This window comes from Etheostoma cragini, chromosome 16 (genome assembly GCF_013103735.1).
Source record: "Etheostoma cragini isolate CJK2018 chromosome 16, CSU_Ecrag_1.0, whole genome shotgun sequence".
Lineage (NCBI taxonomy): Eukaryota > Metazoa > Chordata > Actinopteri > Perciformes > Percidae > Etheostoma > Etheostoma cragini.
In genome coordinates this window covers 8,919,863-8,936,920 of record NC_048422.1, presented here as the reverse complement: position 1 = coordinate 8,936,920, position 17,058 = coordinate 8,919,863, and the positions used below count along the sequence as shown (strand labels likewise).

Here is a 17,058-nt window from a genome sequence, read left to right as displayed (position 1 = left end):
GTGTGTGGGCTGTTCCCTCCACTACCCTAAGCGGTGGCTAGGGGGTGCACTGTGGACACGGTGTGTGTATGGACAAGAGAGAGAGAAGGGGAGAGAGAGAGAGAGAGTGTGTGTGTGTGTGTGTGTGTGTGTCTCACAGTAATGTATTCCTGCCTGTGGCTGGGCTGGTCACATGGGGAGAGCAGCCTGTTTAAAACAGCCTCAGCTCGCTCACTCAGAGCAGTGCGAGACACAGAGACAGACACACACGTTCTCTCTCTCTCCCCTTCTCTCCCTCTTTCACGCACACACGCAGGCAGACACACATGCGTGCAGACGGCAACTTTCCTCTATCGGACTGACACTACACACACGCCGGGATAAGACACACTCCCCTTGCGACAGTGCAGAAGAGGATAAATCGCGACAGATCAGAAGGAAGAAAAAAAGAAATACAGAAAAAGAGGAGGTTCCCAGTGAGTAGCCAATTGATTTTAAAACATATCTTTTTTTTCTTATTTTGATTTTGGGACTTTGCTCTTCTTCAGCGCTGTCTGACCGGGACCTGACAGGCACTGAATGAGGGAGCAAGAGTTGGATGGAAGGGACTGTGAGAGAGGGGGTGCAAAGGTGACAGAAGAGAGCGGAGCTGTGGTGCTAGTGCATTATCGGGACACCTCTCCATCAATCTGTCCCTCTGTCTAGGAGATCTAATGCTGTTAATTAGCAGCGTGCGCTTGGAATGAGAGGAATGCCGTTGCGCAGAGCTAGTGGGGTTTGCTTCGGACTCTTGTGCTTTCCTGGTTATGTGTGCGTGTGGGTGTGTATGTGTGTGTGCACGTGTCCTCTCTGTCTTTTTGTGTTTTGTATGCCGGTTGCATTGTGGCGGTCAGCTGTCCTGATGTAGAGCAGATTCCCCTTTGAGACACACGGTGCTCTAGCTGTGATTGATAGAAACTCATTGATATGCAGATGGAAGAGGATTGAAAACAGCACTCTGCTCCAGTGATATGAGTGATGTGTAAACGGGCAGTCAGGTTGCCTCTCCTCCTCCTCCTCTTCTCTTCTGTCCAACTGTCTCTGTATCTGTCCCAGTCGGTCCTACTGAATCGCTGTCTCTGGCTCTTTCATCCTCCCTTCTCACTTCCCTCGCTGCTCCTTCTTGTTGCCGCCACTGATCTCGGTCTCTCCCACTTCTCGCTGTCCTTTCCGGTTCTCCTGTCTTTTCATGAACTTTTCTCCATGTCTTCAGCACCCTCCATTTCTGCTAATGTCTCCCCCTCTATTTCTCTACGTCTCCTGAGCTCCAAATGCTCTCACCCACCCCCCCACGCTGGTACATGCTGGTATCCATAGTAGATTCCTCAGTTGCATAGAAAGAGAGAGCGGATCGCAGAGTTGTGAGGTTGCAAGGAGGGGAGGGAGAGGGAGAAGAAAGAGAGAGGAATGAAGGAGAAAGTGGAAGGAGGGGAGGGTGGGGCGGGGGGGGGGGCACTGAAAAGGCTGACACTGGCTTCGACAATTAGCCCGGGGAGTCCGTCCTGGGGTGCTATTCTGAGAGGGGCTTTGGCCCCGGGGCCCTGGGCTCTGGGTCACGGGATGCCTTGACCCCTCCAGTCGACAGCTAGGCATGGGAGCCATTATCACGGCCTGATTGATTAGCACTGAGCGGAAATCCCTTTTCTCTTCACTCCTTGGGAGAAAAAGACGGGAGCTTTTTGTCCTTTTGCTGCTGCTGGTTTAGTATCTGCCTGCCTGAGTGTAGAAAGGCTCTTATTTTTTTTTTTTACTGTTGTCAGTTATGGAGGTCTGGTCTCTATATATCTTCTCTCTTCTCTTGTGTTTCTCTGTCTCAGGTTTCTTACTCTAGACAGCATGGGTGTGTGTGTGTTGTAGTTGGTACTATATGTATTGAATCCCAAGACCGCTAAGTTGCTCTCTGAGAAAGATGCTGCTAAGATTTGTTGGGGAACTTTCTGATATTCCGACGTCTGAGCTGATTAGGTTTTTATTTCATTAGTTCTGTTACTGTCATCATTCTCCAAGCTTGTGTGAGTTATGCACCTGCAGAGATTGTTGGTGATGCATTTGAGAGGCTACCTGAAGGTTATAAAGGGAAAAAATAAAAAGCAGTGAAGGCAATGGAGAAAAAACTAGGTGATAAAACAAAAATGATGTGAAGGAAAATGTAATAAAAGACAAGAGTGGTGGGGGAACATATACTGTGGGACAGCTTGGGAAATTGAACTCCTCTCTTCAGTTTGTATGTTTCCCTTTTTATTTTTGTCTCAATCTCATTTCTCATTTTCGATCTTCCCGGTCCCATCTCTTGCTAACTCTAGCTACTTTTGCTCCCCCCCCCCCCTCCTCAGACTGGGAGTTTAGCGGGGTGTTTAGCCCAGCTCTCGGCTGATCAAAGCAGTGTGTGTCAGACTGAGCTTAGCCCAGACACTCCTAATGGAGCACCGTTTTCATGCCTAGTCGGTGGTGGAGCGGGAGGGAGAGATGGCAGGTTTTGGGGGGAGGGGGGGATGAAGAAGTGAAAGGAGGGGGGGGGGGGCAGCTAGAAAGACAGACAGACAGGCAGAGACATGGAAAACTGTGGGTACAAATTAGAAGGGACAGGCAAGCAGATTAAGGGAGACAAATAATGAAAGAGAAAGACAACAAAAAGGACAGACTGACAAGCGGGACCAATGACACTTGCTGTCAAAAGCATACATAGAGGCACAAAGCCGGAGACAGGCATATGTAGAGAGAGGACGACTGACAGAGGTGGGCAGTAAATGTCTTTCCAGCCCTTTTTCTAGTGGAGAGACCAACAGGGCATACCGTTTAGACCAGCACAGGATAGCTCCCACACATGGTTTGGTGTTAGGTTGGAAGCAACACCAGACAGGAAGAGGCCTGTGTGTGTGTGTGTGTGTGTGTGTGTGTGTGTGTGTGTGTGTGTGTGTGTGTGTGTGTGTGTGTGTGTGTGTGTGTGAGACAGATAACGGGGGAAAAAGAGAGACTTGTGTGACTGTGTGCATGGAAAGCATGTGTGTGCCTGTCTGTGTACTCCTGTATGCCAAGCACCACACAGACATGCAAGCTTGTAAACTGTATATTGATTTTCTTTTTTTACTTTTTGACTATAAAAAGCTGTATAGACGTGGGTCATAACCCTGAAATTAAAAGTTTTATATCTTTTTGTTTAAAAAGAATGTGGAAAAGGAAATAAATGTAAAATCTCAGTAAAGCAACGGGGGGAAAAGTTAGTCGACTATTTTTTGAGAAAAGTCCCTGAACTGGAGACTGGTACTTACATCCCATTACGGGGCCTGTGTGATGTCAGAGAACAAGATAGTGGTGACAGTTTAAAGTGATTCTTGATGCAAATAGGTTAAGAAGTGATGTCGGGGTGGATCACCTGTCACTCAAAGACTGATAGAAAAGTGTGTGTTTCCGTTTCAACTGGAACTGTGCTGTAGTGACTTATGAACCTCTCCACTTCTCTCCCCTGTCATTCTTTTCCTCCAGTTTCTTCCCTTACCTTTCTTTTCTTTCACACTCTCCATTACTTTACTAATCTCTCTGGCTCCTGTCCTCCCCCCCTCGTCCCTGGTCCCGTCAAGTGTCCCTCTTTATCCAATATGATATCTTCTCCAATCCATTTACTTCTCCTTTTCTATCCCTCGCTCCTTCACCCTCCTCCTCTTTCGCTGACTCCCCACCCTCAACCCTTCTCTTTTACTCTCACAGGTCCACTCTGTCCCAACTTCTCTACACTGCCTTTTTTCTCTCTCCTTGCATCTCCTCTCCCATCCCCAACTCGCAATGCTGGTGTTTATGCTTCATACAGAAGAAAAGGTAAGATAAAACTAGGATAATATTTCCCCTGACATACTTACTGCCTGGGTAAACATCCTCGGACAGATGTCCGAACGTGGGCCTTATCAGAGGAGGGAAGGGGGGGGGGGGGGGGGGGGGGGGGGGGCAAATCTCTCTGCTGTAACGTACACAAAGACTACAAATTAGAAGCCGGTGTGGAGCGGGGGGGTTAGCTACCGAGTTAGAGAGAGTCAAAGACTTTCTTTTTGCCATGAAATTTAAACAGGGATTGTTGTGTTCTGAAGCTTTTCTTTGTAGGAAAACCTTCAGCCAAAGTTAGCAGGCTCCTTACTTTTAGCTTAGCACTGACCATTGCTATCACTTGTTGGAATAGAGAGCCGAAGTCACAGCCTTCTACTTCCGGCCAATGGGAGCTATCTTTTGAAAAAAATATTATCGAGAGTCAATAGAGACATAATTATTGATTTTGGTTCCCGTTTGAATTGAGCCATGGATTACAAAGATGATGTTCGTCAATTTAAAAGATAATTTCTCAACCGAAGAAAAATGTTAAACTGTTGAAGTATATGAAAGTACGTTACCAGATGCACACTTTAATCCCGCATGGACGACGTCTCACTGAATCTTCGATGTGTGTTTTGTACCGGGGATGTAATGTTACGGATCTTGCTCGTTCTTTTGCTTATCTGCTAAAAACACTTCACTGGATAAAACACATCGGGTAATATAAGGTTACATGTGTTGTGGAACAGAGCTAAGCTAACTAGCTAGCAAAGTTCAGCATCAAGCTAGGTGACGTAAATTGTGAGACGAGAGATGTAGTTCACTGAGCGTTTCACTCAAAACTTAGTGGTACTATGACAAACTTATGGCTTACTGAGACTTTCTTTGGCTGAAAAATTATCTTTAAAAAAGAATTTGCCTCTCCCGGTTCACTACCGTTCATATTTTTCCTGAATTAAGGTCCCATGTAGTCCACCGTAAAGGCCGTGACGTTGGCGCTCTATGACAAACATCACTTTACCTAATTCACAAGAGAAGCTTTTGGCTGTTGTCTCTCTGCAAGCTATCGGTGGGGAAAAGAATCGATACAGCATAGTATTGTGATATTTTCAGTGGCAATACTTTATCAATACACAGGCGCTAAGTATCAATCTTTTATTATATATATGTTGGTCAGTTTGTCTGCTTGACAATCCCATTTTGCAGCAACACAACTGAAGTGGTATGAACAGAGAAATGTGTCTTTTTAGATAAAACAGATGTTGAAAAAGTTTCCTTTTGGGGACATCATATGAAATTGGGAAAAAACAGAAGTTGGAAAAAGAGGTTCTAAATTGCAAAATATCACAGAATATTGCAGTATGTTTAAAATTGCAATAATATCGTATTGTGGCATAAGTATCGTGATAATATGGTATCGGGAGGCGTCGGGTGATTCCTCCTCCTACTGCTAGCAGGTGTGTGTGCTTGGATGTTAGTAAAAGACACGCGCCACTAACCGAGTTCGAATAAGATTTGAATAAGGAGTCAGTATGATTCAGATCCGATGAGCTGATTCACTGGATTTGGCCAAATGCTTCCCAACTCCAATCCTAGAAGAAGCTGAGAGAGAGAGAGAGAGAGGGAATGTGAGAGGTAGAGAGGAGTAAGGATGGGAAGAAGTAAATAGGTAATTTTTGGCTGAGCGTATTTGTGTGCACATGCACGCATCCGAGACAGATTACATGCCTCTGTGAAACAAATGCAGGCGAGATCTTTGTACGCAAAAAGCCTCCAAACAACAGCAAAGAAACGAGAAAAATCCCAACCCTCTGTCTTGCTAGTTAGATATGCCACTTGCTGTGTGCTTTTATCTGAATGCACCTAAGGGTGGGAAAACATGATTTTGTTGCAACTTGGCCCCAATTAAGCAGGCCCGCATGCGTTTTAGAGATCTGCATTTTCCAACGGCTTCCTCTCTGCACCTTGAGCTGGAAGCTCTGTCTCCGAGGGGGGACTCGGTGTGTAATTATTTCGCTAATACGAAAGAACTTTTGTGCTCTTCTAGATTAAAACACTCTCAAATGCCATACATCTTTTCATATCCCTCTTATTATGCATCAGGACGTTCAGGAAGGTTGTAAAAGGTTTATAAAAATGTATAGGCTGTCTGTGATTGGGAGCCTCTCTGCTCGTGTGATAGATCTTTGGTGTGTGTTTGTGCTCCTTTTGCTGTCTTTTTGTTCTCTGCTTTTAAGACAGTGTCTGTCAGTCTGTCAACTTTGTGTGTGTGTGTGTGTGTGTATGGGTGTGTGTGTGTGTGTGTGTGTGTGTGTGTGTCTCTGCTTGCCTCTGCTGCATTTTTCTCCTTCGACAGTTCTCCGTCCCCTGTAGCATTCTTCCAGCACAGGTAATCGAAGAGTTTGACCTCTCTCTGATCAAAGCAAACGAGGGATGAAAGGAGGGAAATGGATAGACCCTTTTATGAATATGCATCCCTCACCATCACTCCTTCTGCACTGCAACTAGACCCAACTGCTCAACACATGCACATGCACAACCAAACAAGCACACAGAAAAGCTGGCTCCTCCAGTAGGGGGCAAAATGCCTAAGTATATTTCTATTGCAATATTGTATCTGTATGTAAGTGTGTTCCCCTCCACAGTTATTGACCATCTGACGGGCATTTGCCACCTCACAGCAGTAGCACACTTTACTCTAATTGATTATATGCTAGAAACACAAGCACAAACTCATTTAGTTTCTTTCTGACACATAAAGTACTCACATTCAACATGTCAAAAATGCGACACACACACACACACACACACACACACACACACACACACACTCACACACACAGACTTTACTTTTAAGTGCATCTTCAAGAGCAGCCGAGCTTAATATGTCTCCAGGCTACACTGCTGTTGTACAGTATATATGCAGTACAGTAATGCATCATGTAGGTGTGTGATGTGTAATTCCCCTTCCATCCATTCCTGCCTTCATCAGTCTAGGCTCGTATGAGTCTGTTTCCTGCTCTGCATTATAGACTTGCTTGCATGCATTTTTATAAGATGCGCACCAGACTCATTGCTTGCTCAGTACATGTTGGAAACATCGCTTAAAGCAAGTTAGCTCTAACCATATGTAGTCATGCCGTAACCATTCATGCCATAGGAAAAACCTTCTACTATTTTCGACTGGGAAACATTCACACTTTTCTCTGTCACCCCCTAGTTGTAACAGTTTGTTGACAATTGATACAATTGCTGTATAGCACCTTTTTTTCATTGGCTGAGTCAAATGAATCTTTGTTAACAATGGATCTTATTTTTATGCAACTGCCTGTTGTTTGGGTTATCACCCATGTTTCCACGGGTTTGTTAACAGTTCTCTAGTCGCCAAGTAGCAGTTAGCATGTCGTGGTCAGAAATTGCCAATATCTAAAAAAAAAATTCCCACTCAGCTGTTCATCTGTATGAAAGAACGTGGATGTAGCATTAGCCTTCACTGAAATCAATTATTCCCGCCATCACCTGCTCCTTTCACGAAATGCATGGCTGCACAGTATGACTGTCAAGATGAGACACTTATAGTTTGATCTATACATTAATAATTTACTATCAGTGGAGTGAAAGGCTTTGATCCCTGAGTTGCTTTTTTATTTTATTTTTTATTTTTTAAACAATGCACAGCTTTTGTTAAAGCTTTTTAGGTCATTTTTCAGTCAAAATGTGACATCCTCAGGGCTAAATTACCCGTTTAAATGTGCATGCTGTGAAATGTTGCCTGTTTTCTGCATCCTAATACCATTGTGTCAGATGAGACGAGTGAAGAGATGCGTGACTGTCGGGGAGAATTACTGTACAAACTTACAGAGAAAATATGGCAATGTAAGAAGTGAGACAAGAAGAGGTTAGCAAACAAGACTGGTCATTCCTGAGACACAGTGGTCAGGATCTGACAAGAAAAGTTGAGTCTAACAACAGGCAAGAATCATTTCACCTAAGGCAGACTAGACTACAACAAGCACCGAAGAACTGGACAGAGCAGGGGCTAGGCATGGCTAACAACATGTGTGACTTGTTGAGGGGAGGATTAGAAAAGACAGGAGGACTTGAAAGACGACTTGAGAGGTTAGGGGGAGGCTAACAACAAAAGTGATTGTGGTCAGAGAGGAGCAAGGAATAAAGAAGAACACAGGAGATTCAATTATGGAGCAGAAGACAGTTTTACTGAAGGATACCATCGGGCATGATTGGGACTAGAAAGAAGGTGGCAGATTAGAGGAGGCAATGTCAGGAGGGGATAGTGGGATGGTCAAATATGGGAGAGGAAGACGAGGAGTAATGGGAGGAGGTGAGGGGAGGAAATTAGAGGTTAGGAAAGACTTTACGCAGACACAACTGTGACCCATGTATAGTACAAGAAGACCCGGAGGAAAGGATAAGCACAGAACACGGTTGCCGAGGACAGGAGCCCAACACCACTATGACCACTTGTGTGATTGAGGTCAACAAAGACGACGGAGTGAAAAAGATTAGAGGAAAATGAAAAGGGACATGTCGGCCAGTTATGGAGTCAAGGTGGTGCTTGCAGATGTGACAGTGGTCAATGAACAGAATCAGACGGAAGGAGAGGTTGGAAATCAAATGAAGTAAGGAGAGACAAGAATTTAAACGGACACAAGCATCACCGTTTGAGGTTTACCTGTCCGTGCGCAGCAGTAATACCCCAAATTAAATTGGATTTGGTGTTTTCAAATGTTGAAATAGCAGGTGTACAGCAAGCAATGTTTTGCAAAATACACATCATCTTCTCTGGACACAAGTGTGTGAAAGGCGGTTGCTGTTACGAGCCAGACTTAGAGCCTGTTACAATTTGGAACAGGCTCTTACCAAAATAACCTGAAAACCTCAGTAAATTGGATTTAGTTTTTGCCCTGATAGCTGCTGTTTTTCAGTTGCTGTATATGATATTCAGGTCTGCTCTCGTAGTACATCAGCAGTGGGAAGCTGAAACACAGACACTCATTTATATTCCTGTTTACTTCTTTTTTTCTTTTTCTTTTTTTAACTCAAATTGAGACCTGACGTCCGCACCCCTGTGTGTAGAAAATGTTCTGGAATCGAGCCGCGTTATTAATAATGCAAAGCGTTAAAAAATGAATGAATTTTTCATCAATTTGGAAAAGCATAGTTAAGGCTCCAACATGAATGACATGCAGATATCTCTATCCTTGATGATTCCAGATCTATTTATTTATCTTTGCTATGAAATAGATATGCTCCTGGCACTGTTGGCTGTATGTGAGTAAGATACTGTGTAGCTTTATGTCCAGCCAATGTTTTTGCCCAACAATGTTTTTGTGTGTGAAGCTGCTGTCTGTACATGTGCGTTACTGCTTATATTTGTCTCGTTCCATCTCCGTCCATATATCTGCTTTTTGATATAAGCTTTTGCCTTCATGCACAAGTGTGTTTCAGAGTGAGTGCCTCTCTCAGAGCCGGGGGCTTTTAATCTATTAAAGCCTGATCCTTAAACACTAATCAATGCACCCTTTTATATTTCCATTACATTGTAGAGGGAAAGGGATAAATAAAGCATGACAGGGGAGCTCAGTAGTGGCTGCATAACATTGGAAACTCCCAATGGTTGTTCAAATGCATAGGAAGTGGCTTGACTTATTTGCCTCAAAAACAGGTAAAAAATGTCAGTCAAATTATTTAAATATTAGATATAAGACAAATGAATTTGAATTACTACACAGTAGTATTGTGGTTGGCACTGTCGTACTCACTGCAAGACAGTTCTGGGTGCTCCGGGTTCCTCCCACAGTCCAAAGACATGCAGGTTAGGTCATTTGGCAGCGCGGTTACCCCTAGGTGTGAATTTGTGTGTGTTTGTGTGTGAATGGTTGTCTGTCAGCCATGTGATTAGTCTTGCATTGCTAGACAATTGAGTATGGTCTGGCCACACAGACTTATCTGAGGAAAATATCACTCTTGTTTCTTCAAACCAATCATAACCATCGTTGGCGCTCAGCCACAGTAGCGGGGATCGCAAGACGCATGCGCAAGATATTGAGCTCCATCCCAGCAATGTACTTACTTTGAGCCAGACTATGCTGTGATACGCTGTAGTCTAGTCCTAGTCTATATCCACAACTTTCCACTTCCGGGATGGCCTCATTGCTGACGGAAATTCCACCTTATGTTGTTCTTTTCGTTACCTTTTTCTTTTCTTTGTGTTGGCATTTTAAACTCTGGTTGATCATGAGGACCATGGTTAACTACTCCTCAGATCTCTGCAGGGTAAATCCAGACAGCTAGCTAGACTACCAATTTGAGTTTTTTCTGTTGCACGACTAAAACAACCTTTTGAACATATTCGTTCCACCAAAACAAGTTCTTTCCCGATGCTATTTTGCAGCGGCACTGTGGCTCCGTGCAGCGCTTATCACCCCCTATGACGAGTGTGACTGGTTTAACCTCAGGAACCAAAAGGATGATACACAAACCCCAAACGGCACCTCTGATTCACATTTCAATCATTTAATAAGCAAGATAGAAACTTACTGATTTTTGCAGCTAAAAGCTAAAGAGCTAGCGGTTACGGAGGTCTCTTTGGGGTCTTTCTAGCCTCTACATTAAATCCAAACTGTTACATCCAAGATTTATCCACTTAATGTCCATAATTTCGCTCATTTCTTCCACTAGCTCCATGTCTTTGGTAGATCTCCCATGATGCATTGTGAGTTTGTTAACGGATGGGAAGGCCAGTTTGTCACACATTATGCCTCATATGGGCATTTGAGCAAGAGCAAAGAGTAAATATTGGGAAAAATATATATCCTCCAATTGTGACTAGTCTGATCAAAGATATTATATAGTGCACAAGAAAGATAACTACTGTTTTACAGAGGAGAATGGTGTCACTGTTTTGAGATTTGGCATATATTTCTTTTTTGAAGAAATAAATAGTTTGTGCTTTATATAAGTTATAATTTATAATTTTTTTAGAATAGTTTATTGTTTTTTTGGATATAGGAGAGCTGTTTTAGACAACACAAATGCTTGTGTAGCTTTGATGTGGGTGTAATATCAATACATATGACATTATTTGATTATTGGCATGTAAATAGATATTATTGGCATTTGTATTTTGTCAATTGTATGAGTTATAATGATTATTTCTTCACATTGTGACGCCCAAGACATAAGAGAAGTGTTTTACAGAGGAGATTGGATTAGCTTGTACTACTCTGTGTGTGATATCAATACATATCTGTGAGATTCATGTTCTGTTTTATCTATGTATTTGTCTTTAAGGTCCTCCAACCATTTTTAACATTCGAGTGACGTCACTGCAGCACATATATTCTAATAGCCCACTTTGTCCTGAAAACAATAATTGTCAGATCTTGACTGTAGACAACAGAGTTCCTGTTTCACAAGCTTTTTCAGAAAATAAAACCAGACGGACAATGAATTGTAAAATGACCTCAGGTCTCTGAGGGTTTAAGACCAGAGCCCTTTGGCTCCCATCCTGGAATGCTGGGCAGGCTAAGGGAGACTAGGGTGTACCTCACCTCTCACCCATTGTCATCTGGGATCAGATCCAGCCCTTGGTGGCCCTGTAAAAGAATAAGCAGGAATAGCTAGTGTGTGGGTGTTATGATTGTTGTGACTCATCATTCTATCATTTTGTATCATTTTGCCAACAAGTTAGCAAGTTTATTTAAAACACTCTCTTTGAAATGTCAAAAATCCATTGTTGCACAGTAAAAGAAAGACATTTTTTTTGGAATGTCACTCCTCAAATGGTAAAGATGCCCTTTTTGTTTATTATCAGCAACCTCAAAGAATGGAGCCAAAGCGCTGTATAAAATGTGGCCTCAACAAGTGCAACCATCTCATCTGTGTCTCTGTAATTAAAGGATGATGAATGCGTTTAGTTGACACCTCCTCTTTTCATATAGACAGATAATTGCCTGTGATTGGACAAGAATCTGTGCTTTTTGTGCTCTTTTAGCAGCCCCATTTCATTGTCCTCCCACCCCTTTTTCTTCTTTAAATGTAGTGCTCGTTGCACGCAGCATTGTTTCACGTATTTCCTTTCCTTTCGTTTAACTGGTTATCTTTGCATTGTAGCATGTCAGGACAGAAAACTTTCAAGCTATGCGACCTACAATATCCACTCCTGTTTCAGGGATGATTTACAGCTAATATCTGCAGTGCAACAGGAAGCCACAGTTGCCCTCCATCCCACCCCCCACTCACCCATTTAAACTCACTAAACTGACAGTATTTGCCTCTTCTCAAAGCACACTTTATTAGCCATGTCTGCATGTGTAAATGTCCCTCAACCCCAATTAATTTAGTGTACTTAAGTGGCAGATTTGCATTAGACTGTGCTAGCCTTTGGAGTATACTTTATTAGTGTTGTCTGGGTAACCGGGTAACCCCCCGCGCGCCCCCAGCTACCTCACCCATCCCCTCAGTTCCAACATGCACACGCACCCATTTATTTGAACACAGTACTTTCTTCGCTGGATTGTTCGTGTGTGTTTTTCCGCTCCGCTGTGGTAGTTTATTAGCAATGTCTCCTTTGATAGTTAGTGTGCACGCTTGATTATGGCTGAAAGGGAGTGGGCCGGGCACTGGGCTGGAGGAAGTCTGCCTAATGATATTAACAACATCCTTTATTGGGTAGCTACTGGAGGGAGAGAGGAAGAGAGGGAGGGAGGGATAGAAGTAAAGCAAAGGGAGGGGGAATAGTGTAAAAGAGTGCATAGCTAGAACCAAAAAGGGAAATGGGGGAGAGGAAATTTTGGGTTAATCAAAGAGACAGTGTGTGGAAAGCAAGGGGGGGGGGGGGGTTAACATGTCAGGGGATTTAGCCAGAAAAAATAAATAAGGAAAGAGGTAGATAGACAAGGGGCGTAGAGAAAAAAAAACCAGAACAGAATTATGGAGAGAGGGATAATCTGTACGTGTCCCTGACCCAATACTATGATGGTAGATATTCTCACCCCGTCTTCGTATATTTTACAGAAGTGTTATTACCTGTGTGCCCATCTAATAGAAACTTTGCAGGGGTATCACAAATCACCTAGCAACCGTGTGTGGCTCCATCATGGAGGTCCACTGGGGGATTAGCTGTGTGTGAATAATGGCGTGTGTGTCTAACAGCTGGCCAGGACAAACCGAGATACCTGGGAAAAGGATTGGTGTGGGGCTGATTTGAGTCAAGTTTCGTCATGTTTTTTAAGTAGCAGGGATTGTCTGGAGAGGAAGACATTGTTTCCGGGACTAACAGGCTCATACAAACAACTAAAGAAAAGCAATAGACACTGAAAGCTATATATGATTTTAACTTTAGATTTATAAAGAAGGCAAAGTCAAACAAAAGGCCGGACAGTCATGGCAGATTAAACAGTTAAAAGCTGTCGAAGAATATGAAGTTGGTTGTTTTCTCTGCTGGTTTTAACATTAAGTGCGGCCACAAATCAATCAGAGCAAATCCAGACAGTTTAATGTGTGTATAAAAATGAAACATTTGTGTATTAAAAAAAAAAGTAGCTATAAAATCACATTTAATATAATTTGTATTGTCATAGTGGGGCTGGGCAATGTGGCGAAAATAAAATATCACAATAATTTTGACCAAACACCTTGATATCAATACCGCAATAATACTGCAGTGTTGAGTTTTGGTGCTTTCACAAAATATTTACAAAATGAGATTTTTGATAAATAATCATCAGTAATGGGGAAGTAATGACTAAGTGGGTAAAGGCAAATAAGAGAAAAAGACAACACTTATGTTTTAACATTCAAAATCTAAGATGATATCTAGTCTTATATAACAATATCAATACAATATTGATATATTGCCCAGCTATATATGTTTTAGTATTATTTGCATACCTCACTTTTGTCAGTTTATTTTTTGTAAATTCTTGGACCCGTATCTGTGTATTTGCTCATAAACACATGCACATTATTTTTTTACTCTTAATTTATTCAACTTCATACAAAAAGGAGTCAAGCTGAAAGAGGAGGCACCACCTATCTCCAGGTCTGGGGTGTTACTTCCCAACACGCATTCACACTGTACACGCTAGATCCACAGCCGAAGCACAAAAGACGGGGAGTGAATGGAGGGGGATTATTTACATAACCGGTTTATGTCCCTTTGTGTCCTCAACATCAACAGACACAAAATAAGATAGCGGTATCTTCTGTACACTGGCGTTGTGTGGTAGAGAGTGTGGAAAGCACTCACGCACACACCCACGTACACAGATGTATACAGAGTTATGCTTGGTACTGTATGGAAGTTCATTAAAGACAAAACTACCAAACTAGCGCAAAACAAATTTGAGGAGTACATTCACAAGAGTAACATTTTCTCCACATTCGGAGCACTTGAGATTGTTATATGCCTCACATAGACACATACTGTTACATTTGAGAGGTAACATGAGCTTCCGAGGACAAAACTTTACTTTAAGGTCAAATGAAATGGATTTTACTCTGCTATCACTTTCAGTTTAGATACAAAAGTCTGCAAAAAAAATCTTCAACATATCGATAATAGTCACAGTTAAGACCTTGCTCAATCTTGGGGGCTTGTTTTGCTCTTAAAAATCTGTTTCCGAACAGTCTCAAATCTTGATTTACGGACTTTTTCTTTTTATATTTTCAGGGCTCAACACAAACTTGTCAATGTGGTATCAGCTTTTGGTTGATAATCAAAATTGACAATATTGCTGCCATATTTAAACTGCCTTTATTTGGAGCATTTAATTTTGTATGTAAGTGTACCCCCCATTTTAATAATGAAAGAATGAGAAAGTGGCTTGCAATATAATTTCCCATCCCTCTCAAATTGGGATGTAACGGATCACAACACTCACAGTTTGGAGCACGGTTTTTAGGCACAGATCTGACCAATTTTCCAATCAACACAAATAGCAGGGTTGAATTTAGATCATTAAGTGTGTAATAACAATAACCTTTATACAATAAAACAATAATTAATAACAATAATTACTTATTTTTCCAGTAAGACGCTGTTAAACAACCAAAAAGTGTATTTTACAATAACTTAGAATGCACCACGAGGTTTACCAGTGTACCAGAAAACATAACCTTCATTTCAGTTAGTTTTTATAAAGGGACCTTTTAATCCAGTAACTAATGTAGCTACCTGCAGGCTAACCAAAACCTGCGTCACTATTCCGTCCGGTAGATACCAGCCACCGCTGCCATATTAGCACCGGATTTTAACACGCGCTGTTAACGTGAACAGAAAATTGCTTTGCCTGTTTTCATTTCATGGGAATTGCGCGTGTTTGCAAATCGGTGGCACAACAGCTGAAATGTTGTGTTACGCATGAACGTAGTAAGGGGTTAAACTTTATGGAGACAACCAAATAAAATCCTGGCTTCTTTTAAAATAAGATTTTCCAGTTTTGTAGGTTTTACAATGCCTTATATTTAAAAAATAAAATAGAAGTAGAACAAATATTGAGCAGTTGGTTGCCAAAGGGCAATCAGAGGCCATGAAACGGTTCCCATTTGACTCAATCTGGTTGCCAGTCGTTACTGTTGAGCCCTGATTTTTTTTTATTTTAAACTCATTTTACAAATGCTTTATAAATAAACCTGCATGGATTGAAGAACAATTTGTGTCTTTGTCTTGAACTAACTTCTGTGTTCCACTGTAGTCACATTTAGAAAGAAATGGCAATGATGTTGAGGAGAAAACCATGCATGAAACAGCATATGTTAACAGATGCAATCAAAAGACAATGTTCTACCCTGTCTAGCACAACAACTAACACTCCCGTAAACACATACCGTACAGAGCTGTTGCTCATGCACATTCCACCTCACGCACAAACACTCGCAAACAGACGGCAAATGACATGTGTGTCATGAATGTGTGTTGATTGGTAAGCAGCACAATCCTCTCCCACTAACACCCAGTGAAAGCTGTCACCTTGAGAAGCCTCGCTCCACACAAAAAAAATGTCAGGGCTGGCAATTTCCTCTGTTTACCTTGGCAAGGTGCCTAAGGTCCCATACCCCTCCCAGATGTGTGTGGGTGTGTGTGTGTGTGTGGGTGTTTGTGTGCAGGCATGTTTTTTTTAAGATTTGTTTTGGGCATTTCAGCCTTTAATGGAAAGGACAGCTAGATATGAAAGGGGATAGAGAGGAGGAAGACAAATTGTCCAAGTTGGACTCGAACCCTGGACCTTCTCCGTTGAAGCATTCACCTCCATACATTTACGCCTGCTTTACCAACTGTGTCTGTTTGCGGGCATGTTGGTTTCTGTACAAGTGTGTATCGGCTATGTGGCGTGTGTGTGTGTGTGACAGAGATAACTAGACAAAGACGAATAAATACACTTCTCTTGCACTGTGTCTCTCTGTAAACAGTGTCAGCATCTCTCTGCACCTGTGGCTAAGAAGACATATCAAACACACACAAACACACACAGACACAGAGTCAACTGTCACACACTAGAGACACACTATCGCACAGCACAGAGGCAAACAGAAATGCATGCACAGGCGTGAACTAAATGCAGCGACAACATTTTAAAAATCCACACATCCTCAGTTTGCAATAAACAGTGTAAACACATACACCTTGTCACATATGGTTAACGTCAACAAGTGCATACACACTGCATACATACACACACATTATCGTGGCGACAGGCTGACACACACATGCACAGAAAACCTCTGGTCTGTCAGAGTTAAGGTATCATTTTAGTCTAGAAATCTAGACGCTCCCTAGCGGCAGCAAATGTAATTTACAACCAGTGTCGCCTAGCAACTCTCCGTTGGCTTGCAAACTAAAATCTAGTCAGGCCAATCACATCATGTATAGCCGGGGGGCGGGCTTAACATTATGACAGCAGAGTTGTGACGGTTTGTGATGGGTTAATTCCCAGCTCCTTGAAATGAAAGTAGACGGTTGCTGGTGCTGGCGAACAGCAACCAACTCTGGAAGACTTGGAGTTAAGCAACAAAGTCATTCTCATAAAAAGGAAGATGAGTTTAATCTATAAACCAACGTTGGTTGTGGTTGGTTATAGCTCTATCCTGTTGCGTGCCAAGACAACCGCTTATTCTTCCCCTCGGATTGAGCCCTGCCAATGGGGAGTTCCCAGACCCAACAGCTTGATGTGGGTCTGGTTTGTCGGGCTAGTATCATATGTCTTTTCCCACAATCTT

The 17,058-nt window shown here is 42.4% G+C and overlaps 1 protein-coding gene across 1 annotated transcript in view; it reads left to right on the top strand.

Moving 5' to 3' along the window:
• The first annotated feature begins 203 nt into the window (after positions 1 to 203).
• Positions 204 to 17,058, top strand: part of cntfr (ciliary neurotrophic factor receptor) — a 246,311-nt gene continuing 229,456 nt past the window's right edge. Inside the window, exon 1 of the mRNA XM_034895826.1 lies at positions 204 to 455. The gene's annotated coding sequence lies outside the window, so the exon portion shown is untranslated. The remainder of the gene's footprint in view (positions 456 to 17,058) is intronic.